This window comes from Helianthus annuus, chromosome 16, assembly GCF_002127325.2.
Source record: "Helianthus annuus cultivar XRQ/B chromosome 16, HanXRQr2.0-SUNRISE, whole genome shotgun sequence".
Lineage (NCBI taxonomy): Eukaryota > Viridiplantae > Streptophyta > Magnoliopsida > Asterales > Asteraceae > Helianthus > Helianthus annuus.
The window spans coordinates 46,463,763-46,489,541 of record NC_035448.2 but is presented as its reverse complement, the minus strand read 5'-3'; the positions used below and the strand labels follow the sequence as shown (position 1 = coordinate 46,489,541).

The 25,779-nt window shown below is 36.2% G+C and overlaps 1 long non-coding RNA gene across 4 annotated transcripts; it reads right to left on the bottom strand.

The window, feature by feature from the left end:
- Nucleotides 1-771: 771 nt before the first annotated feature.
- Nucleotides 772-5,799, bottom strand: LOC110915247. Of its 4 annotated transcripts, XR_004883848.1 has the most exons (6): nt 5,633-5,788; nt 5,260-5,560; nt 3,771-4,219; nt 3,478-3,544; nt 3,018-3,091; nt 2,668-2,944 (listed from the first exon to the last, which is right to left on the bottom strand). It is a non-coding gene; the product is annotated as an uncharacterized LOC110915247 (long non-coding RNA). The 4 variants fall into 4 exon arrangements; XR_004883847.1 differs by lacking the exon at nt 2,668-2,944 and adding an exon at nt 772-1,891 and having other exon boundaries at nt 5,260-5,792; XR_002578836.2 differs by having other exon boundaries at nt 5,149-5,799.
- Nucleotides 5,800-25,779: the final 19,980 nt, after the last annotated feature.

The following is a 25,779-nucleotide window of genomic DNA, read 5'->3' as shown; positions in this document are numbered from 1 at the left end:
TATTAAAAATCGTGTTTAAAGTAGTTCTGCTAGGCATATACAACATACGGGGTAAGATCAAATAAAAAGTTTATTTTGTCTAAGTAGGATGAAAAGTAATCTTAACCATTCATTTTTCAAATCAATGGTTAAGATGAAAGTGTAGGAGAAAGGATGGGTGTAAGGGTATCTTGGGAAAATCCTATTTATGAATTTTCTCTCTCCACATGCAAGGCACATGCATATTCCACCCTCGTTTTTTAAACGTTCATAACTTTTTTATACGACATTATTTTTTCATAAAAATTTCACCGTAAAATCGAGCGTCTTTTTATCTTTAATTTGAGTACCATATTGCTATATAAAATATGAAAACTAAAAAAACCCACTAAAATGTGTTGTATTTCTATGTTGTATAATAGTATTTTGTGCTAGATTTTTGTACTATATTTTTGTGCTAAATTTTTTGTGCTGGATTTTTTTTCTTAATTTTTTTTTCTCAATTTTTTTTTGTGTTGGATTTTTTTGTACTACATCTTTTTGCTGAATTTTTTCGTGCTATATTTTGTGTACTAGATTTTTTTTGTGATATATTTTTTTGTACTACAATTTTTTGTGCTATATTTTTTTGTACTATATTTTTTGTACTATATTTTTTATACTAGATTTTTTTGTGCTATATTTTTTTGTACAACATTTTTGTGCTATATTTTTTTGTTGTATTTTTAAAAAACAAAAGAGGTGTCACATGTCATTTTCACTTCTATTTATAAGGACCAAAATGTCATCCATTCCTACTTTTTAGGAGTGCCACATGTCATCATCACAATCCTTCTTAGGCTACTTAGGCAAAATCCACTTTTTAGTGGATCCTTCCCCTACAACATACTATCGAATATTACTAAATAATTAATTGCATAATGCAAATGATAATCAGCATGCCTTTGTCTCCCTGGCGTTTGACACGTTCGGCTCTTTGGCGTCGGAGGCAGTTCGGTTCTTGTTTAGAGTTCAGCATGTGGTCTACAGCAACTTTTCGACCCCTCAGGGGCGAAGCTTTGTTTTTAGTAGATTAGGGTTTTCTACCCAGAAAGGGATAGCGGCGTAGTTTATTGCTCGTCTACCTGCTATCTTTATGTAATTTACCTTAATGATTGAAATGAGACATGTGTTGGAATCTTCAAAAAAATGATACAATAAAACAACATATTCAACATTTCAACCGAACAAATCCACTCAGATATAATTGCCTTTTCTTTATATTAAGCGAAAAACTAAAATAATTTTATAACCAATCATATAAAAAAAGATATATCTTTTATTGTCGTGAGATGCAACTTTATACTCATTGGATGCAATTTTATAGGCGTGTTTTTTTATCTTTACCTGCGACACTATATATTCATATCATCTTTTCGTTCATATGTATTGTCATAATCGTCATTTTCATAAGGAATCAACACAGGGGTGGACCTGGTTTATATTCAGGCGTAGCCTGAGCTACGGCTCAACTTTTTTACCAATAGTGTAATTTTTTTTTTTCGATTTTTATACAAAAGATACCCCTAAACAACTACAAAGACACCCCTCAAAATCTTTTTTACAAACTAATAATAAGCTCAGCTGGTGATGATGACACAAACCAATAATAAGCCCAATTAAAACTAAATAATAAGCCCAAATAACTAAATAAAAGCTCAGCCTTTGAAGATTGAATGGGTGGCACATTAGATTAGCAGCAGGGATATCAAACATGGACGTCCAATTTGGCAGCAGGGGATATCAAAATTACCAACAGCAGGGGACGGTCCAAAGGGAGTCACAACAGACGAACAAAACAATTCGCAGCATCACTTCGAATAGAGTCACTCTTACTACTTGTTGATATAAAACGTAGGTTTAATGTGTTCAACTGTTCATCAAAAATTTAATTGTTTATACATACATGATCAGATCGTAGGTTTAATGTGTTCAATAATCTTTACCTTTTGTTTTTTTTTTTCGGTTAAAGAACAGGTCCAGGTGTCCAACAACAATCATCAAACATGCTGATTATTGGCTGTGAGTATTCTTTATTTCTTTTCTTGTTTGATTAGTTTGATTAGTTATATTCTTTGTAGTTGGTAATTTTGTATGTTAAGCTAGCTTTGCTTTTACCGGTTGCAACCGCAACCGTTGAAAGATGTTTTTCGAAATTGAAGTTTGTCAAGACGGAGTTACGCAATCGAATAGGCCCGGAATTTTTAAACAATGTTATGGTTTGTGCGGTCGAAAATGATCTTTTACGTGAAGTAAAAGACGAGGATGTGATGGAACGATTTCAAGCTATGAAAAAAAGAAGAGGACAAATCTATTAGGTATTTGTTTTACTTTATTTATTTATTGTCGTTTTTTTTAACATTGTATAATTGTACGGTGAAAAAAAATTAGAATACCTTGAGTTAATGTTTTATTTCCGCCACTGAAGCAACATATGTTTAGTAAGGCCTCATGCTCTTTTACTTCTATTCATTGTTTATACTTCTTTTTTTTATAATCTTAAAATTTTCCATAACCTATTTTTAAACATAAAGAAACGACTAATAACGCAAGGCATATTTTATATCTCTATGTGGAGAAAGAGAGAATTAATTATTATCAATCTTTTTAGCATATAACTTTGGGTCCACAACATACAGTTTTGGATTATACTAGGATTTTGACCCGCCACGCGTTACGGTGACGTCGAAAGTTAAAGTAACTCGTATTTATAATGTATATTTGACCCGACTATTTACTTGAAAAAATTACATCGCCATCGAATGAAAACTTATTATATTTGACCCTACTTGCTTTCAAATACAGTTTACGAACGTAGACAAAATAAGTATAAAACGTATTATTTTTTACCGGACTCGCTTGAGAAAAAAAGTGCTTTCACCTGGAAATTTATGCTACATTAGACTCACAATTCTTTGTTGAACACCTGGAAATTTATGCTGCATTAGACTCACAATTCTTTGTTGAACATATATATTTAATTAAGTTGGCATCTTTACCTCATTTTTCATCCGTATAGCTTCGCATTTATTATGGCTTGCTTTATTTTATTTTCTTGCTTAGTTCTCTGATTCTGCAAAAAAATTAATTTAGTTTGCAATTGTTACATCATTATTGATGAATGTTTAACACACGTAGGCAAAGGTAAGCAAATCAACATTGATGATTGTTTAGCAAATGTTTATTTTATATAATGACTCTTTGCACTCTAAGATAACACAATAACGCGCACACATATTTTAAGGACTCAATAAGAAGGAAATCTTCCAACTGGTGATACGCAAAACCTAAAATTTTTAACAAATAATCGTATATTCATAACTCTAAACCATAAGGTCCATAACAATTCTACCAATAATACTTTTCATGATGTAAACAATAATCAATACACTTTACACTAACTTCCTTTCAATTTATTTCAGAAAGCAAAAGACATAGCGAAGAACAGAGATGTCATACCTAAAAATTTGGCACAGATCCAGCCTTGCTCTGTTTTTACACATTTTATCAAATCATTGTTGCCTACCTGACAAAAAGAAGACCAATAAAAATTAGAAATAAAGATACCTCATTTGAGTCGTGATTGCAATGCAAAAAAATAAATAAATAAATAAACTACAGATCTAGAGAACCATTAGGAAGTCCTTGCCAATAATATTTAGAAAATTGAATAACAGGGCTTCGTTCAACTTTTCAGTTGTGTTTAAGCCATCATGCCTTGATTTCTATATGTTATAACGAAGAAACATTACCTTCATAAACAGATAAATTAATGAAACGAATGTGCCTTGAAACACCATCGCATTCGCCGCCACCGATGTTTACGGCGGAACCCTAGTTCGTCTTGTGTTAGAACACCACCGGTCACCATCATCGCTAGGGTAGCCGGAGTAGCGATTGTCAAACCCTAGCGACTTGTTTCCCCTAATCGCCGTCACATGTCACATGTCGAAGCTGCCGAAGATATGGTTGGCCTGCAAAAACTAATCCAACCATCAGCCTCATTGATTGTCTATGTGTAAGAAATAGTGGTGCACGCGCTGGAAGAGGGGTGTCGTTGGAGCACAGCAATAGCTCAGCCATTCATCGCAGGCGGATCCACCCTTTCGCAACAGAGCATTCGGCTGGAGGACGGACATCCACCTATTCGTACCCACAAACGACACTGTTACCATCATCATCACCGGCGAAGTAGAAAGATCTGGAAGAAGGATAGTGTATTATTAAGAGATTAAAAATGAAAACCTACCTTGTTTATATAATATTAAAGAGAAAGGTTGGTGGCAAAGCCACCTACCCTTTCTCTTTTAAATTTCTTGCCACCAACCCTTTTCTTCCACTCTTTTTAACAGATACTAAATACTCATTAAACTGCAAATATATCCATTAAACTTCATTTTAATCTACTTAGACTGTGGGGTATGGTGGGGCGTGGGTTGGGGGCATGGTGCGACACGTGGAGTATGGGGCACCCAAGACCAAAAGCCAATTTCAAAGGGGTATGGTGGGGCGTGGTTGGGGTGACGTGGTTAGTGCTCTTGGCCAATGAGGTTTCACCATGTCATGTGGGTAGCCCCGCCCAACGCCCAGGCTGAATCCCACGCCAATAGGGCCACGCCCAAACCCAAGCCCACCCGGGATGGTGACTTAGGCGTTTCTCTCCAACCCATGCCCCATACCCCATAGTCTTAATGCAACAATATGAAATAACTCCACATACATAATCTCATAAAAAATAAAATAAAAAGTAACTGCAACTATATCCATTAGATTTCGTTTGATTCTACTGAATACAAACAACTTCAAATATATAATTTTAACACAAATAAAAGAATAAAAAGTAAAACAACAATAATTCACATCCAACAAAATAAAATCAACACTCCTACTCACACTTCCAGAAGTTTTCATGGCTTTGTTTCAGATCCCTGTTTGATTAAAATAATATAAAGATATATGATTTTGTTTATAAGAAAACCATACAAAAATACATATGGAGGATCCATTCAGAAATTAACATCATCGCCATCTCCAATCATAACTTTCACCACATATACATTTAGTAAACTCGGAAACACAGTGTGTGTTCTAGAGAGAGAGGGAGAGAGAGAGAAAGAGGTAGGAAGTAACCTTTCATTCAAAAAATTTCAAAGGACGAACTGTAATTTACTCTTTTATATTTTATTCTCTTTTTCTGTTGAAGGGTTGTTGATTTTCAGCAAGAAATGGGGATGAACTCACCAACTCAACATGATGATGTTGTGGCAAGAGAGGGGCAACTACCCTTTAAAAACTCCCCTTCTCTCTCGCCGAAGCCTCGTTTGTTTTTCCGAACATCTTCTTCAGATGATGCGACTTACCACCACCGGCGGCGGAAGTTGACGGCATGTATATTCTGTCTTTCTCCTTGTTTAAAAACCTAGAAGTGGATGAAGATGACGTCTTCTCTAACTGCTTATCCAACGCATCGTTGATTCGTTTCCGATCCAACGGTCCACCTCCTCCTACCATCGCCGACCTTGCCGACGATTCACCTCAGCCTCTGTACATGTATGTATAGATGTTATTCGAAATTTGTGAAGAAATAGTAGATCTTGTTTGAGATATGTTTAACCTGATTGAGTGATGAATGATGACGATGAGTTTGGATTCAAAAGAAAAGCAATTGATTGAGAGGGGGCTTCGGTACTTAGGGTTAAAAGGAGAAGAAAAGGGTTGGTGGCCAGATATTTAAAAGAGAAAGGGGCAATTTTGTAATTTGGTTGGTTGGGTGAGGGCAGATATAGTCATTTGGTCGTTGCACCAACCTTTGTGTTTAAGATATATATAATATCCTGCATGAGGTCATTTGGGAGGAGCGGGAAGATCACCACTACTACAATGTCAACAACTAGTACAACTACACATTTAGGAAGACCGTATAGGAATGTTACATATTACACTCATAAGTAGACAATGGCATCATCTTTCTACCATCTCAACGTATCGTCCAAACTGCTCGCCGCTTCTTCGGAATTTTGTTCGGAAAAATGCTCGTTAGATTTGAGGCTCGGTTGTAAACAAGCCGCTTTGCTCGGTTCAGTTTGTGAACGAACCAAGCATGAGCAAAGGTCTGCTTGGCTCGTCTCGCCTCCAATTATTATTTTTAGTTAGTATATATCCACATGTACATATACACATACATATATAAACAGGTATATACACAATTACACATATATACACAAATATAAATTATACATATATATATACACACACACACGCACACACCTATATACATACACATACATATATACATAAATACAAATTAAATTTGTAGTTTTATATATACCACTCTATTAGATTTTACAAATTTACAACTATATCTATACGTATTATCCTTATCACGCCAATAAAAAAATTAAGACCAAATCTTAAAGTTAAACTCTAAACCGTTAAACGACAGTCTGAGCATCGCCTCAATGTCTCGTGTTGTCACCCTAAGTCGATCGTCTCCTGCTCTCAACGTCATTGTTCGTACAACATGATCATCGCCTCATCGGCCACAACATTGCTATTCATAAAAAGAATATTATGTCCTGAAATGTGTTTGTTTTTAAATACACAAAAACTTGAGACCCAACATTGTCACCATCTCTCTCCGCAAATTTAAATCGGGCGACACACTTGTCAAAATCACTCGAAGTTCGCTCAACGCTCATTCGGAAAATGCCTGTTTGATTTGAGGCTCGAAGTTTTATATGAGACGCTCCATTTGGTTCGGTTTGTAAACGAGCCAAGCACGAGCAAAGGTCTGCTCGGTTCAACTCGGCTCGTAAACAACCCTACAAAAAGGTGAATGGTTGAAGCCGTCTATTCATGTGAGTTCCTCTGTAAAAATGCTACATTTTATTATATATTTTTTTTGAACGGCAACTTTCATTAAAAACGCACCTAGCAAGTCGTTAGGGCACAAAACAACAACAAAGCAAACAACACTTATAGAACAAAATTACACCAATCCTTCCACGTTAAGTTTTTATATGGAGATCGATTCTTCATCCACAAATATCCCAATGCTTTAATGGCTTCCTTTATTTTGTTGATATTTGTCGCCTTGTTACAAAAAATAGCCTCGTTCCTTGCTTTCCAAATGCACCAAGCTGCCGTAAAAATTATCTCTTGAATACCTTTCTTCTTATAATTACTCGTTTCAAGCTGCCGTAAAAATTATCTCTTGAATACCTTTCTTCTTATAATTACTCGTTTTCACATAACTATGCATCATTACCAAATCTTTAACCGAGAAGGCATAGAAATTCGGTATTTTGCACCAGTCGCTTATAGATTGCCAAATGGTCGTTGCGTCTGTACACGACGTGAAAAGATGATCACTATCTTCCTCTGCCTTAACCTTCTGGGGTAGCCCAGTTGGCTAGCCTCACCCACCCTCTCCCTAGAAGTCCCGGGTTCGAATCTTGGTGTCCGCAACCCACGGCCAAGCTCTTCGCTCTCAGTTGGGTATTCACCCCTAGGCAGCTATGTGGCTAAACTAGCTTGTGGAGTGTGATCACTCCAAGGGTTGTGAGGACCGTGGAATATCCCCCCCCCCCACCCCTATCTTCCTCTGCCTCGCCACATAAACTGCACAAAGTATTTGGGATGTTAATTCTTCTTTTCAGCGCCACTAGGGTCGGAAGATTATTATCCAAAGCCTTCCATATAAATGTGTTTAGCTTATTTGGAACCCATCCATTCCATCTCCATTTAAAACCATTCAGATTCTGCCTATTCTTGCATAAAGCCGCTTTCATCGATGCCACAAAAAAACCTGCCTTTATCATCCAACTTCCATTCCCATCGGTCCGACTCCCGCGTGAACTTAGCTTGTTTCAAAACTTCATCCAGCTTTTTCATATCCTCTAAATCCTTATAATTAAAACTTTGTGTTTTTCATCTCCACTTCCATGTCACACTATCATTACATATACCAATACAATCATGAATTTTCACTTCTTTCTCTTTTTACAGAACATATAGATCAGGGAAAGCCTCTTTGAGAGGTTCATCCCCTATCCACATGTCCCACCAGAACCGAACTTCTACTTCCTTTCCCACTATCCCTTTGAGACAATTTTCCAACCTTATATTATGTTGAATCATGTTCTTATCTAGCCCCGCAATAGACTTCCAAGCGCCCGATACCGAAGTTACCAACGGCATGTATGTCGCCCTTCTTTTGTTAAAGTGAATTGATTCGATAACTTTTTTCCGTAACGCTTGTTTCTCACTTTTAAATCGCTACCACCACTTGGTCAATAAAGCTAAAATAGCATCCCTAAGAGGTGTGATACCCAGGCCCCGATCCTCTTTTGGTCTCATCACTTTGTCCCATTTCACCCAACACATCTTGTGCTTCTCTCCCCACCCCCCCCCCCCACACACACACACAAAAAAAAAATGTGTGACCCTTAGCTTCAAATTGATTTAAGATTTTAATCGGCGCTTTATAAAGAGAGAAGTAGTAAGTAGGTAATGTTATATTACATAAAATCATGAATCTAAGTTTGTTGGTTATTGGACTTAAACGTGAAACTCGAGTGACTAAGGCTGCATTATCTCAAATATAAGGTTGCATTATCTCAAGTATAATTCCCTCAAGGAGTCGAATAGTTCAACGATTGTATCATTTGCAAAAATCGTTGGATGGCTTTTTAGAGAGACTTTCAAAAAATTTATAGAGATAATGATACGGAGATTTGGAAACATCAAAAGCCGGTAACCAAAATCCGACTTATTTAAATATCTTTTTTAATTCAGTGTTTTGAGTTCTTAGTGGGTATTAGAAGCATTTAAGTTGATACTGATAGTAAGCTAATACCTAATCTATGATACATGAGTAAAAATGGATATAGGTGATTATTTATTAAAATAATAAAATTATTTTTCAAAACTTGATTAATATTTGGATTGGTCCTTTTGATAACTACGTGTATTTATTTCTTTTTAGTAGGAGAAATGTATTACTCAACTACATGTGTTTCTTGAGGTTGAATGGTATCCAAATACACTACACCTGTCTTACATAACTTTTTTTTTGAACGGCTCTGTCTTACATAACTACATGTGTTTCTTTGATAGTTACGCCTTTTGTCAAGTCGACCATTATCCTTTCTCACCTGTGAAATCACTATATAATCAATTTATTTATTTTTTACATAAACTCATCTTCCGATTAGCTATATATAATCAATTTTCCAAAATTTGTTATGTTTGCTTACAACTATTATCTCTCAAGTCAACTCTACTCAAATTATTTATTTTTTATTCTTTTCGTAAATACGCGTACCCCTTACCGATCAAATAAAATTTATTATATTTCCTTTAGTTTTTATTAAATCAACTCTACTCAAATTATTTATTTTTTTATTCTTTTCGTAAATACGCGTACCCCTTACCGATCAAATAAAATTTATTATATTTCCTATAGTTTTTATTAAAATCAATTTATCTATTATCACTATGGTTAATTTCATTCAATTCAATAGTCTTTCACACACACAATATATATATATATATATATATATATAAGGGTAAATTACTTTTGAGTCCTTATGTTTTAGGAATTTTAACTATTTGAGTCCAACATTAAAATGTTTAACGCCACGAGTCTCTATAGCCACTTTTCTTAACCATTTGAGTCCAAATTTCTAACACACTTAAAAATCGTTGTTAAATTTTGTTAAATGACCAAATTACCCCTATAATTAAAATTATTAAACTAATTTATTTAGATTTCTCTCTCTCTCTCTCTTATACATCTCTCTCCCCTTATCTCTATCTCTCTCTTCTTCTATATAAAAAACCCTAGCAGCGCTACACTGCTACAGCGCTGCACTGCTACTGCTGTGACCAAAATATTCCAAAATCTTCATTCTTCTTCTACCTATATTGTTCTTCATCTATGTACAAAGCCCGTTGGCACGAGAAATTAAGCCAACAAAACGCAATGCAAGCTCTTGCTTCTTCTTCATCATCCATTAATCTTCTTTCATCTCTCACCGAATCTTTCGCTCTATACAATTGTAACCCAACCCAAATTCGTACCATTTTATCCTCAAAACCCTAATTCAAACCTCACAATTTCACCAAATTAGTCCAGTCCTTAACCACCTAGAGAAACGTGAGAAATTCTAAACACCCGAGTCCATTTTAATCGATTTGATCCAGTTTTACAGATGCAAAAATGAGTTTCAGAAAGCAATTGAATTGTTCTTTAGAATACCCAATTTTAGGATGATTTGTTTGATTTTTAAGTTACAATCTGGGTAATTTTTGGTTTTATCTACTGGACAACTTGGGGATGATGGCAGTGCAGTGGTGGGGATGGTGGTTGAAGCCGTCGGGGATGGTGGTTGTTGGGGTTTGGAGAGGATGGTGGTGTTGGTAGTTGTTCAGAGGTGGCAGCAGTTGGATGGTGGCGTTGGGGTTACAGTGTGATGGTGGTGTTGGCGGCAGTGGGATGGTGGTGGTGGGATGATGTGGTGGTGGTGTGGTGGTGGTAAGATGTCTAGAGAGAGAGGGTGTGTGTGGTTTGTGAAATTGATTTTATATAATATTAAAATTATTATGCATCAAAGACTTGTTCATTATACTCTTGTGTATATAAGAGTTGTACTTTGTGTCTAAATGACTAAACTGCCCTCGTAGTTAACAGATTTGGTGGATGGAGTTAGAAATTTGGACTCAGATGGTTAAGAAAAGTGGCTATAGGGACTCAGGGCGTCAAACATTTTGATTTTGGACCCAAATGGTTAAAACCCTTAAAACACATGGACTCAAAAAATAATCTACTACTTTATTTTTGTTCAGGGGGGGACCTGTAGTGTAAACGGGCGTAGCCCGGGCTACGGCTCAAGTTTTTACTAGTAGTGTAAAAAATTGTTTTTCCCGATTTTTATACACAGGACAACCCTGAACAAGTACGAGGACACCCCTAAAAATTTTTGGGATACCCCTGTGATGAAACAATGGTTAACCGGGCAGGGTTAACACACTGGTCTCGTCAAGAAGGGTTAATCCCTTCCTCTCGAGGATCGCTGGCTGGATCACCGGTGGTTGATCTCCTGCACAAGGAAACAAGCCGTGACTCGTAACAAGGAGGATGGGGTGGGGGGTGCTCCTTGTTACCACTCTCCGGCGTGAGAATCAGTAGTTTGCTTGGGAAGCAAAGTAAGATAGTAGTAGTAGTGAGAGAGTTCTGAAGAGATACCTCAAACCTGGTTTGGGGTTGGTATTTATAGCCGAGGAGTGAAGGAGGATGATGATGGATGGACTGACGACGTGCTGCACCTTTGCAGGTGTGTCAGGCTTGTCGGTTGTGGAGGTTACGCCACGTCAGTCCATTGCTTACGTAGCTCTGACAGGTAACTGCCATTGGTGCCACTTGCACTGTGGTGTCAGTCCCACTTGTTTGAGTGCATAGGGTGCGGTGCAAGCCGCATCGCTACGTGCGGTAACATCTGAAGTTACCGCGTCTCCTACTTGTGATCAAGGAATACGCGAGATGCGGTGCTAGCCGCATCGTCGTACGTGGAGACTATTTGCCTGCATCCCTTGTCGTGACGAAAATGCCCATATGGCGCGGTGTCAGCCGCACCGTTACGTTCATCTTCTTTTACGCCTAAGGTAAGGCTTTCTTGTATTGATAGAAGTGTTCACTGGATGCGGTGCGATGCCGCATCGCTGTGAATACTTCCGTTTTCGTACACCAGATGTGATGCTCTGTCGCATCACTCTACCGTTCTCATATTCCATGTAAGTCCTTCTTCGTTACTAGATAGATTGGATTCAACCCTTGTGCCGACGCGTTCTCGCCTGGGCACAAGTAGGTTGTTAGCTTAGTGGGGGTTTTGATAAGGGTAATGGTCACTCGCGGTCGATGCTGACGCGAGATCTGGGACCATACCCCTTCACCCTGAGTTGAAGGTTTAGTTCCGCCACTGTTTTTGTTTCTCTTGTTAAGTTATTCGTCAAACGTCCTCACTTTTTCTAATAAAAAAAGTTTAACTAGAAAGTAATACTTATTTGTGATTACGAGGGTATAAAAATATATACCAGATTACAAACACTAGTAGAGAGATTGAGACTAAAAAATATTGTTCACTCCGTTCGAATCGAAGAAAAAATTTCAAAAAGTATGATGTTTCAACGTAATCAATGATGAACATAATCTCAAAGGGAGATGTATTCTTCTATAAAAGGAGGTGGTATATCTTAAATCATGTTTAGAAAAATAGAATAAGATTAAAGACAAAAGTTAATACGTTTTCTTTGAAATGATGTATGTCTTTTAAGGATGACAGGTCTTGAATTTTATCTAAAGCACTTAGGCTATGGGGTGTGGGGGTTATGAATTGGAACATTATTTCCACATAGGATCATTAATTAAATGGTATACCATCCCCTCCTTGATTGATGGTGGTTCCCATGGATTAAACCACGATTACCACGACCCTCCCATTTGATAATTTTAAGACAAAAACAAATTAAAAAAAATAAAGGGGTTAGTGGTTTGGGTCATGACCACACCCTTAGGGTAGTGGTTTTAAATAATGAATTAAAGATGGATGATGTGGTACCTATATGGAGGGTCATGGTGGTCATGAGGGTCATGACTACACCCTATAAGCCAGTTTTAAACATCCTTCTTATCACCACTTGTGCTAAATGTTTAATTAATCAATGGAAGTTGTTATCGTTGCAAACAACTCTTTATGTTCTATTTGTATAGAGGCAACTTGTGCCTAGGGATGAGCTCGATATCAATTGATATCGAAAATCCTCAAAGATGGGTATCGGTACCAAATACATCCGGTATGATATCGGTATCAAATATATCGGGTACGGTACCAGTACGACACCAGAATTTTGAAGGTAAAAACCGGTAAATATCGGTACTGTATCGGACCGGTATCGAAAACGTCGGTACCCAATACCATTTGCTCACCCCTACTTGCGTCCATAAATTGTTTAGACTTAACCAATTACAATCATCAATTAGATATATAATTTAGATTGTCTTAAATAAATCTAATTTCAAGTGGCTGATTAATAATGTTAAGTGTGATTATAATTGAATTTTGTTTAATAATGCTTAAAAGAATGATGCTTGAGGCAGGGTCATTGTTCTATAATTCGTTAAGAGTCAACCCATCAACAACTCATATCCAAAGAAACTTAATATGAAAGAAAAGAGAGAGTTGTCAATTGGTAAAATAAGATATTAATATAAATATTATTTGATTTACACGGTTATGACATTATTCACATATCTATGAAGAAATAAACTAAGTATAATATTTTATTTACTCATCAGAATATTCTTGGCGTCTTGATAATGGATTAAAACAAAGAGAGCTTAACAGTTAAATTTGTTTAAGTGAAAGCAGTCTAAGATGTGCGACTTTCTAATACTCAGGAGTTTTTTAACTGTATACTTCATTAAAAAAAGCCAACCCGAAAACCCAGAGACCGCACATACCAAACCTTACATAATAACAAATTTACACCAATAATTCCATGTAATCGCTTTAAACTTAGATCTAGAACTATACCAAAGGAAGCCTAACGATTTCACCTCGGCTATAATCTTCTCGACACAAACCTGCATATTCTCGAATTTCCATTTGTTTCTTGCGTTCCATAAACACCAGCACTTTGTGGAAATAATACCATGCAGAGCCTCATTTTCTTGTACTTTTAGACCCATAAACGTGTGACATTCGAGTAAATCCCGAAACGAGAAAGCGATGATGTTAGGTATCCGACACCACCTACTAATATGCATCCACAGCAGCGTCGCCGTTATATAATTAGTGAAAAGATGGTCAACTGACTCCTCAGCGCAACCGCACACCGGACAACTTAAATCTTCCACGAAAATGTTCCTGTTCCTTAGCGCCATGGCTATGGCTGGAGGAATTCTCCCCATTTCCGCCCTCCAAGCGGAAATATTGCATTTATTCCATCTACACAGGGGCGAAACTAGCATTCAACGAGCCGTAGCACAGGCTACGGCTCAACTTCGTATCGGTAGTGTATTTTTTTTTTGTCGGTTTTATACAGAGGATACCCCTAAACAACTACGAGGATACTCCTGACAAAAAAAAGGATACTTTAGCCCAAAAAAAATAATAAACCTTTGAATGTAAGCCTAATTGTTATGTAAGCCTAAGTCTCAACCCAACTACTATTTTAGCCCAAAACAAATAATAACCCTTTGAATATGGGGCAAGGGCGCGACAACAGATTTGTGGAAACCAAATGTCGTACAAGGCACAAGCATCTTAACTCCATAACATCAGCAGCAACAAAGTGAGAAACTGATCAAAATTCGACAAAGTGTAACCTGTGTGAGACTGATAAAAAATCGAACAAGCAGTCAAGCAGAACTGATCATAATTTCGATTTTCGAACAAGTAGAAGCAGCAATGCAGTCGCAGAACTGATCAAAATTCGAACCAACATCGACTGATCAAAATTCGCAGATTGTTTGTGAGTATTCTTTTCTGCTTGTGCTTTGATAGTTTGATTTCTTGGTTAGTATGTGCTTCGATATTTTGAATCTTGTTAGTGTGACAATCGGAAAAAATAATGGTAATTCCGTACAACTTAACCACTTAACTTAACATTTAATTGTGTTCGTTACGATTTAATTAATGCGTGATTAGGTCGTGTAAAGTCTAGCAATCACGAGACATGGTTAAATATGTCAAACAATATCAATACAATCGTCGCGTCACAAGAAAACTGCAAACTATGTCCAAATATGTTGGCAAAATGTTGAAAACACTATTCATGTCAGCTAGTTCCGGAAACTGTCCGAACGAGCGACGAATGGCATGAAAGCATTTTATAGTTGAACTACAAATAAAAATCCCTAATTAGGGACACCAAATACAAAAACACTTTAACTTTCCAGTAAACACGCATAATTACAACTTGTCCGTTCCACTCTAAACTGTAACAAAATAAATTGTCTGCAACACTAAAACTCATCATTTTAATGCTCGTAAGACTTATATACAATGTATACATCCTAAATAATCCTGGGGATATCAATGGGATATCCGAAACACAAGTTTCATGGGAAATCTGAAAGGTTTGGTGGGTCAGGGGAATGACATAGAATTCTGGTTGGATTGATGGGCCGATTGCCGCCCATTCAAGGACCTTTTTCGGCACCCTTTGCAACTTTGAAAGTGTGCAAGGTCAGAGATCGGTATTGATTTATATGTTGTGGCTAATCAAAAGTAAGTTAATTATGTCACTCCCCAACCGATGGCGGAAACATCAGAGTGAGACGAAAACAAATCGCTCAAAGCATCATAACACTAATCGTGGCAATATAATTAAATCAAGATTTCATAAATACTAGAAATGTCATACATTGCTCCAAAACCAAACATAACAAATTGTATCAACCAATACAAATTAATTGATTATTATTTAGGTGTGTTTCTAAGTCCACCCTAACTTGATTCTTCGTCACCTTGTCTATCAACCTGCCACATGTATTAAAATAATGATCAACAAAATGTTGGCTAGTATACAAGTTTGATACATAGCATAATTATAAAATGTTTAAACGTGCTCACATCCAACATGAATAACACATACAAGTTACATATATGCTGAACTAGTGTAAACTATATGTCAAACCCAAGTTTCCAACGCAATCTTGACTTCCCAACATCATCGAAACGAAGGGGGTTAACATGTTTTACTTAACAATACCCCAAGACTCAAGGGCGGTGCGTTAATCCTATAGCGATATAATTGTTAAGGTAGGCTAGCAAAGATAATGAGCATATAGACACAAATGTATACATAGCATATGAGATTAACAAGTATCACATGTTTTCATGTTTAAATGTGGATAGAGTGTGATTTGATTAAACAAGTTTCAAGTGTTGCGTGTTTTTGTATAATGTACATGTTGCACCCAAAGTGTTAAAAATGGAAAAAGGGATCGAGTATAGTCACAGTTTTGCGTAGGAAATACACTTAAACCGCGAGCAGAGTTGATGAAGTTTCGAGATCACGCTGAAATGGTTAAACGAGAGTATAAGTATACTGATGTGAAAGAGTGTCGGATCAGATTGTTGAAATACGCGAAACAAAACAAGTTATGGTGTTTAGCAGTCCATTCGTACGGATGGACATAGTCCATTCGTACGAATAGACGTTCCTGTTTAGTACGAATCGACTGATAAAGTGTGATTATGAACTGATTTGAATGTTAAACAGTAAGGTAAATGATTAAATAGTAATTAAGAAGGATCTGATTTAATAGCTGATGTTTAAAATAGGAAGAAAACGATTTGGTGTGGTAGCAGAGTCCATTCGTACGGATGGGTTGTTTATGTTGTGAAAAGTTCTAATTTTAACTGATTTGGTTGGAAATGTTGAAGTATTCGTTTAATTTGCTTAAATTAGTAGATGAAACATTTAATCATTGACAAACAAGTGTGAAAACAGAACTGAAAATCAAAACAGATTATATGAACCGAAGTCCATTCGTATGGGTGGACATAGTCCATTCGTACGGATGCACTGTTCTTGATGAAAATTTCATGTTCGATCTGTTAAACGGATCATTTCTTGGTGGAAATTAATCTTAATGCAGGCTCTTACTATGAGATGAGTTGAGAGTCTGATGGATTCCTAATTCCACCAAGATTGTGTAATAATCGAAAAGGAAATTAAGTTGTAAAATGTTATGATTTCTTATAACTTTGATTTAATCTCGTTTGTGTGATGCTCCACCATAGTTTGCCCAAGCAAAACGTGTGAAAACCATCTACGAGATTGTTTGAATCAAGAAGTTTTGTAAAAGTACAAGAGTGTGTGATTAAAACTTCAAGAAATGGAATGAAATGAATATGAAAAGAAAGGAGAGGATTCTTACAAAGCTTCCGATTGCTAAGTGTAGCTTGAGAGCGTTTGCAAGGGAAAATGGCGAGTTAAAGTAAAGAATGGAGGGTATATTTATAGATTCGGGTGGAAATTAGGGTTTCTAGGGTTTTCGAGTGGGTTCGTACGAATGCACCCCATTCGTACGGATGGACCTAGTCCATTCATACGAATAGGCTTGTTCTCCGAATTTTATTTTCCGAATTTGGTTATTTTATGTGTTGTAATTGTTTTTTCGAGTATCAAGCTTCAATGTGTAATGGAAAATCAAGAATCATGAATAATACAGCCTTTAAAACGTGAATTATGAATACAAGTTCACAGATAAGTCTAAAATGAATACCAAGAATATGATAAAAATAATTGCGTTTTCATTATGATCAATTGTCTCGGATTACAACTTGAAACGAAATAGAGTACAACAAGAGTACAAGTGTCTAAAAATGAAAAGTACAACAAGACTTGCTAAATCAGGAAAGTACAAAAATGCGAAGTGTTACAAATTATGAGTTTCTAAGTACCCATACGAATACGGGTAAGTAAGGTCGTATAGAGTACAACTTGAAACGAAATAGAGTACAACAAGAGTACAAGTGTCTAAAAATGAAAAGTACAACAAGACTTTCTAAATCGGGAAAGTACAAAAATGCGAAGCGTTACAAATTATGAGTTTTTAATTACCCATCCGAATACGGGTAAGTAAGGTCGTATAGGGAACTGGATATAGTGTTCAATTAATTACCAAAGTTAATTAAATACAGAAGCAAATCTTGATTTTGAGTAAGTTTTAGGAAACTTGATTGCAAAGCAACGGGCTTGATTAGAAAAGTTGTTCGTTTTAGGAATAGCGATACCTTCCGGATTTTAGGTTTTATGTTTCACACCAAACTAGGATCAAATAGTTGAAGTGATAATCCAAGACAAGTTGTTAATGTTAACTCGTACAATCCAATTACCCAATTATAGATGCTAAATACCCCTAGTTACCAAATTGCTCATGATGCAAGAAAACCGCATGCAAATGATAACAGACTGATAACTACTGAAATACAAACAATTCGTTTAAATCATCCCAACACAAGTAGTTCCACAATAGTTAATAAAGAACAATCTAAAGCACATATCAAACAAAGTTTAATGTTTATCCTAAATGAACCACTCATATAACACCACGACCGAAGGCGGAAACATCGGGGCATCACTTGGTAGATTGTTGTCGAGAGCACATGGAACTAAATATTCAAATACTTATTAATCAATTTCAAAATCATCCGTTACAATCAAAGAAACAAATAGCTCCACATAAACAAATCAATACGTAAATTATCTAATGTCACACCTCTACCCATGGCGGATTATCGGTCGGGTCGAGATAGTTATCCAAAGCTTATGACAACTATTAAAAGTTTAAAAATTTAATCATGTCATAATTAAAAATGTCACATAATCATATAAGTTCCAAATAATCCATACATATCCATAGTCATAAAACATAAAATAAAATCTCATTTATTTGTCTAAGGCAATTCCTACGTATCTTCATCCTCGTATCATCAAACCTGATTTCCTATATCATACATCAAATAATTATTGGGTCAACTAAAAGTTGGTGAGTAATTCTATATTTAAATAAAATAACTGGTTTTATTATTTTTGAAAGTTTAACATGCAAACCAAGTGTTAGTATGACAAGCACAACATTTAAACAACAACAATAATCAACACAATCAAATGTGATATTGCAAATATGCGATTATACGACTATGCGAGACAGAAGCCTCGAAGAGCGAATCTAATAATGTTGGCGATACCTAGCTACACCCTATGGCGGTGGGGAACCAATCAACCAGTGGATCCACAATGATGTGTGATGTGTGCAAAATGCAACATATAAATTACATCAACTGAGGCATAAAACCAACCATTTTTTAATACTAATGTTGTTAAAAGCGCATTTCTTTCTTCCTTTTGAATTTACAGGACTAAACGAGCTTAAAAGAACAAAAGGAACAAATAAGCAGCCAAAACCAGCATAAATACAAAAAGAAGGAATAACGTGACATGCCCGACCCATCGGCAGCATCCCAAGCAAAAACAAGAAGACAGAAACTGACCACAGGACCGTGCCCAGCTGGGCATAGGGCGTGGTCAGCCCTGGCACATGAAGACAAAAGCTGCAGAAGCTTGTACGCCTACCACGGGGCCGTGCCCAACTCACCATGGGGCGTGGTCAACTCTTAGATTTGCATAATCTTGATAGTACAGCGAAGAGTTGACCACAAGGTCGTGCCCAGAAGACACTGGGTCGTGTGGGCCCCTATGCTGACAATTATATTAAATGAAGGAAGAGTAGAAGGATGGCCACGGGCCGTGCCCAGTGGACACGGGGCCATGGCCAGGGCTCTGTTCTGGCTATAAAAAAGGGTGCTTGGTTCACTTCAAAGGCATCCCTTGGCAAACCACTTCTCTCCCACTTTGCCACCATTCCACCACCACTACAACACCAACACCCACCACCATCATCCATCAATCATCTTTAGAGTGTGTAGTAGTCTCGGGATCCAAGATTGATCGTAAGAGTTCTTGTCAATCAAAGGCCATGTTTGGCTAATCTCGTACATCACTTGGTGAAGACAAGTCTTTAATGTATTACTTTTGATTTTTAATCTTTCGGCACTTTTTAATTGGGTTTGTATTAATGACTTTAATAACTAGTTTCTTATGTTGAAAGTGAATTTTCTTTACCATTTCTTCATGATGTCATTTATTTGTTCATTCGTGTCTTTACGGTCTATATAAAGCGCGTTAACTACCTGGAAGGGGGTTAGGAGGGTGGTTTGGTAAAGTTCTTGTCTCGTTCAGTGTATAGATCCTGCGAGGACTTGGTTTAAGCTTACTAGGACCTCCTTCATGCCCAACGGTATTGGATGGCAGGGGTGCGAATAACTTGAACCCCTCATATGTAACTACTATTAATACTTTAAACCGGTTTCTTGGGATTTTATCCTTGCTGACTCAAACAACTTAGCCGAACGTAACGACACCTTCAAAATAGGGGCTTACCACTTTTCGCATTAATAACTTACTTAATTGTCTTTCAATATTCCGACCCTTTGGGATTGTATCCCTGCTAACTCAAACCACTGGGTTGAGGGTAACGTCACCTTCAAAAGAGGGGCATGCTACTATAACTAAGACAATCTCTTAAAAAGTCCGAAAGTATGTTACAAAAAACCAACATGCGATTTCATCAAAATTATCACATGCGAAATTGTTATAAAAAACCAACATGCGGTTTTACATCGCGTACGTAGCGTACGTTAAGCCATTTTGTACAATACACTTTCTATATATATATATATATATATAAATTTTAAAAAATTTTCGGGCCCTCTATTGATTTGGGCCCTGAGCCCAGGCCCACCCTGCACTTGCTTGTAGCCGGCTCAGCTGAAACGAAAACGCCGTAAAATAGTTTACTTAACAATACCACAAGAATACGGGCGCTGCGTTGATCCTTTACCGCTATAATTGTTGAAGTAGGCTTGTAAAGTTAATGAGCATATACAACACAAGTATGAGCATGGTATGTAATAACAAGAATATAATAAGTATCATGTTTTTAAGGATAGAGTGTGTGTGTGTAAACAAGTTTAATCGTGAGTATGTGATTGGTAATATATTGAACATGTTGCACTCAAAGTGTGTAAAAAGAAAAATGGGATTGAGTATACTCACGGTTTGCGTAGTAATCCCGCGTACATGAGTTTGACAAGTCTTGAGTTTAAAACACCAAGGTTACCCCAAATACTGAATTCTACAGACTAAGAATTATATGTAAACTTGAGGGGGGGGGGGTAATATACACGTTGTACTTTTTTTCCTTAACTAAGTTTCGTTAAAAATGTTTTTCTTAATAAGGTTTCAACGAGATAACATAACTGATCCTGTAGTATCAGTTAATATCGATCTTAATGAATCGAGATAAGTTATCCAGTAGAATAATGTTAATAGTGTATAATGATTGATAATATGTTTGATGCGGAGTGTTATAATCATAATTTTAATAAAGACATTACTACTCATTAGTTGGATTAAATATCATCTTTATTACATTATTGAACCCTTAATCTCAAGTAGAGCAACATATTAACTCAAAAAAAAAAAAATTTGAACGGCCAACAAAATCAATCCCGAGCATTCTCGGGGCACCCACTGGATAAACGGAGTACTCCGAGAGTAACCCGAGTCCGCCACCAATTCCAAGGAAAACCCGCTAACCCACCCGCTCGTAAGCACAACGGTGAAAATTACTGGTAACACTCGTTTGGCTCAAAGATCCAACCCAAGTTTCCTTGAGTCTCCTATCATTGCCCACCAGTGCCTCACTCTTCAACAAATGAGAGTTGAACTTGCATCTTTCAAGAGAAATACAAGATTTCCACCACTTAATCTAGAGATCATTGGCAACATATTAACTCAAATGACTTTGCCAATTAAATCCAACCTCCACCCCTTTTTATTAACTTAATTTTTCATTTTGTTTTTGTTTGAGATAACATTAATGAATTTTATGGTTTCGTTGAATTTGGAAGCAAATATGACGAAAACTGAAATGCAATGGCACGCGGAGCTTTAGTAAGGTAGATGGCACGCAGAGCTTTAAGGCTAGAGGGTATGGTGATGGTTCTCCAAGGGAGGATGATCTACCACGTAGGCGCCACGTCATAGTCCTCCCAAGGATGCTCCATCCCCCAAAACTAGAGGGTATGGGAGGATGGTCCTAGTCATAATCCTCCCACCATTTTTATGTTTTTTTAATCTTCTACTTTTTTTTAACATTTAACAAATAAACTAACACAATATTTTCATTAATATTTAAAATATTACATGAACTTAAAAAAAACATAAAACTTAAAAAAACATAAACTTAAAAAAATTAAACTTAAAAAAAACATAAACTTAAACAAATCCTAATATATTAAAATAAGCTAATAGTCTTCGTCTTCCATGTCGTCGGGTTCGTTTTGAGCGTTGTTCCAGATGTACTCAACCAAGTCCGCTTGTAGGTTATGATGCGTGTACTCGTTACGTAGAGCGAACATGTTCAAATATTGTTGTTCCCCACTAACTGAAACAGTATTTCCAGTAGACGCGTTTTCGTCGTACTCACATATCGCTCTACCTTCGTCTTCAATGATCATGTTAAGAAGGATGATACAAGCGTACATAATGTGGCGTAACCGCTTTGGTGTAGCCGAACGTGCTGGATGTTCAATGATTTGCCATTTTTTTGTAGAACACCAAAAGCTTGTTCAATATCTTTTCTCGCACCCTCTTGATACTTCGCAAACTTTTTCTTTTGTCGTCTTTCGGGTGCGGAATAGTTTTAAGGATTGTCGAGTACGTTGGGTATATTCCATCGGCTAGGTAGTAACCTCGCCTGTATTCCACCCCCGAAACCGTAAAACTTGTGTCTGGACCTGTACCCGCCACTACATCCTCAAATATCTGTGACTGGTATATGATGTTAAGGTCATTGAGGGAACCAGGTAGACCAAAAAAAGCATGCCAGATCCAGAGATCCTGTGACGCAACAGCCCCCAAAATAATAGTCGGATGTCCCCCAGTATACTGACCTTGCCAGGCAACTGGGCAGTTCTGCCACGGCCAGTGCATGCAATCAATGCTCCCGAGCATTCCTGGGAAACCATGTCTCTGTCCGTGTGCTTTATATAATTTTTGAACGTCGTTTGCGTTCGGTTTCCGCATGTATCTCTTGCTATACAATTTGACAACCCATTCGCAAAACTTGTGCAAACATAGACGTGCGGTTCTTTCAGACATCCTTATATACTCGTCTAATGCATCGGGTGCGTAACCGTATGCAAGTTGGCGAATGGCCGACGTACATTTTTGTAAATTACTAAAACCCCTTTGCCCCCTAGCGTCGTTTCGCTGTGTAAAAAACGGATCTGACTGGGCCATGTCGCCTGCAATACGTATAAACAATGGACGACTCATGCGGAACCGACGTCGAAAAATCTCGGCTGGGTACACGGTTCGTCGGCAAAATAATCGGCTACTAGTTTAACGTGGGCAGCTATAAATTTAAAACGAAACATAAATGAAATTAATTATAAAATACATTTTCAAATCTTATAAAACATAATAAGGAAAAAATAGTAAAATACCTTCTTGGTCTAGGTTTAATTTTGCTCGTCTAGTTAGCCGTTTGGACGACGCTTCATCACCCGCCATGAAGACCTGAGCCGCGTTCGTAATCATGTTGTGCATAATAGTATCCTCTTCCGAAAATGATGAATACCATGTAGACGAAGATGATGAAGAGATGGAAGAAATTGAAGAAATGGAAAAAGGTGAAGCCATGATAATTTTTGAGAGAGCGATAGGGTGGTAGCGGGTAAAAAATGGTATAAAAATGATGAGTTTTTATAAAACGGGAAGAGGGGTTATGAAATGTGAGAGAGATATGAGATTGTAGTGGGTGAAAAGTTGTGAAAAAAATGGTTAAAGAGGTGAGTATTTATAAAAATGGAAGTGAATTGGGTGAATTTTTTAATTATAGCCATTATTTAATTAATATAAATTCTAAAATTAATTTTTTTAAACGGTCATATGCAATGGTCCCCACTTGTTTTTTTTGTCATTTTGTGCGCGTCGAGAACGTCGAGTTGGTGCCGTTTAGGACGGGACGTGGGGGGGGGGGGCACGGTGTAGCCACCGGCGACGATCCAAGACGGTAGGGGGACGACCCCATACCGTGTAGCCTAATAAGGTAGAAAATCACACGTCATTTAAGATTAGCTTAAATATGATATACTTTTTTTTCTAAAAATTTAAATATTAATTTGTGAAGTATTATTTAAGGAACTCTTAAACAAATGTATAAAATACACGTGATTATTGTTATAAATATATTATTACTAGGTTATAACCTCGTGTATTATACGGGTTAAGTCAATAAAATATCAAACAGTTAATAACAAATATTTAATAATTGTAGAGCGATATTTTAAGACACTTTTCTGATATCCGAACAAAATTTTGTTTTATGCATGATCAAAACTTGTGATGTTTGAACCATCGATTAGAAGACAAACTGTATCATCGACTTTCTCACGACGTGAACCCAAGTTTTATTTAAATAATACTGGTCTTAATTTATTTGTTCTAAAAATATTGTTGAAATGTTTAGATTAGGCATATAGTAATTAGTCAATTAGATTAACTTATAGCTACAAAATAATATTTAAATTAATCAGATAAGTATAAATTAAGTTATATAACTTTAAAATTTAAATATATGGACTTGAGTTGCATCTAAAAAGGATGGTTGTTTTTGGATAAATGTATTAGTATGATAAATGTAGTTATTATTCTTCTTGTATTTAAATATATTAAATAAATAAATTCTTTGTTAAGCAAGAAAATCGTTCCCTTCACCCTCGTTATGAAAATGCTCGATATTTGTTTCAATTATTAAGATATAATTTCTAATCTAGTTATTAGTATAAATAAGAAAATCGTTTCCTGCACCCTCATTGTGAAAATGCTCGATATTTGTTTAAATTATTAAGATATAATTTCTAACCTAGTAATTAATATAAATAAATAATAAGATAATTTATGAAACTTTATCCGTAATTTCTTAAATGTTTGAAACAAATATTAAAATTAATAATTTAAATTAAATAATAATTATCTACAATTAATTAAGAGTAGATGGTATAGAATAATAACCTAGTAATTAATATAAATAAATAATAAGATAGTTAATGGAATTTTATCCGTAATTTCTTAAATGTATGAAACATATATTAAATTTAATAATTTAAATTAAATAATAATTATCTACAATTAAGTAATAGTAGATGGTCTAGAATAATGACAAGTGTCCTTTTATTGGTTTCTTTTATTATATAGTACTAGCGGTAAGACCCGTGTGCAAACACGGGTCGTTTCTTAGAAAACCATCATACCACATATAAATGGTGAATGTGGTTATTGTTATAAATAGCCAAGTAGGTCGGTAAATACTTGAAGTTTAGAGTATAAAAAATACGAAAATATACGATTTATTAATCTTTGTGAATGAAATAACATTTGCATTCAAGCAACTGTTAATAATTACAAATCAAATATTTAGACTATAAAACACATTAGACACAACTTCATGGTAGAAATCAAATAAATCCTATATCTGTAGCCCACTAAAGAAACAAACTGTATTCACTTAAGAAGTGATGAACTCTAAATTTCCATTATCCTTTAACCGGATCATACGACACAAACTCAGCACCTTGCACCGCCACCTTCTTCTTTAGCATCTCGGTGTATTTATTGATCTTTGACCAATCCATGTGCTGCATTCCAATCTAATCAATAAAACCATTAATATGTTGTTTTTAAAGATTCCAAAATGTTGTTTAAAATTATCACAAGGATTGTTCAAAAATGAGAAAAAAGAAAAACTCTGTTTAAAAGAGTAAACCACTCTTTTAGTGGTTCAAAAGTCTGTTTGACTAAAGTCAAACCACCGTTTTAACCTAACAGTGGTTTCAAACATGTTCTTTCTCCACAAAACACTGTTTTAACCCAATAGTGGTTTGAACCACTGTTTTCTCCACAAAACTCTGTTTTAACCCAACAGTGGTTTTAAACATCTGTTTTCATCCATCTGTTGACCAAAATCAACAGAGGTTTCAAAACATAAACAGACCTTTGCCACTATTATAAGTTTTTAAACTCTCAACCCTAAATATTTATTTAATTAATTTTTTTCAC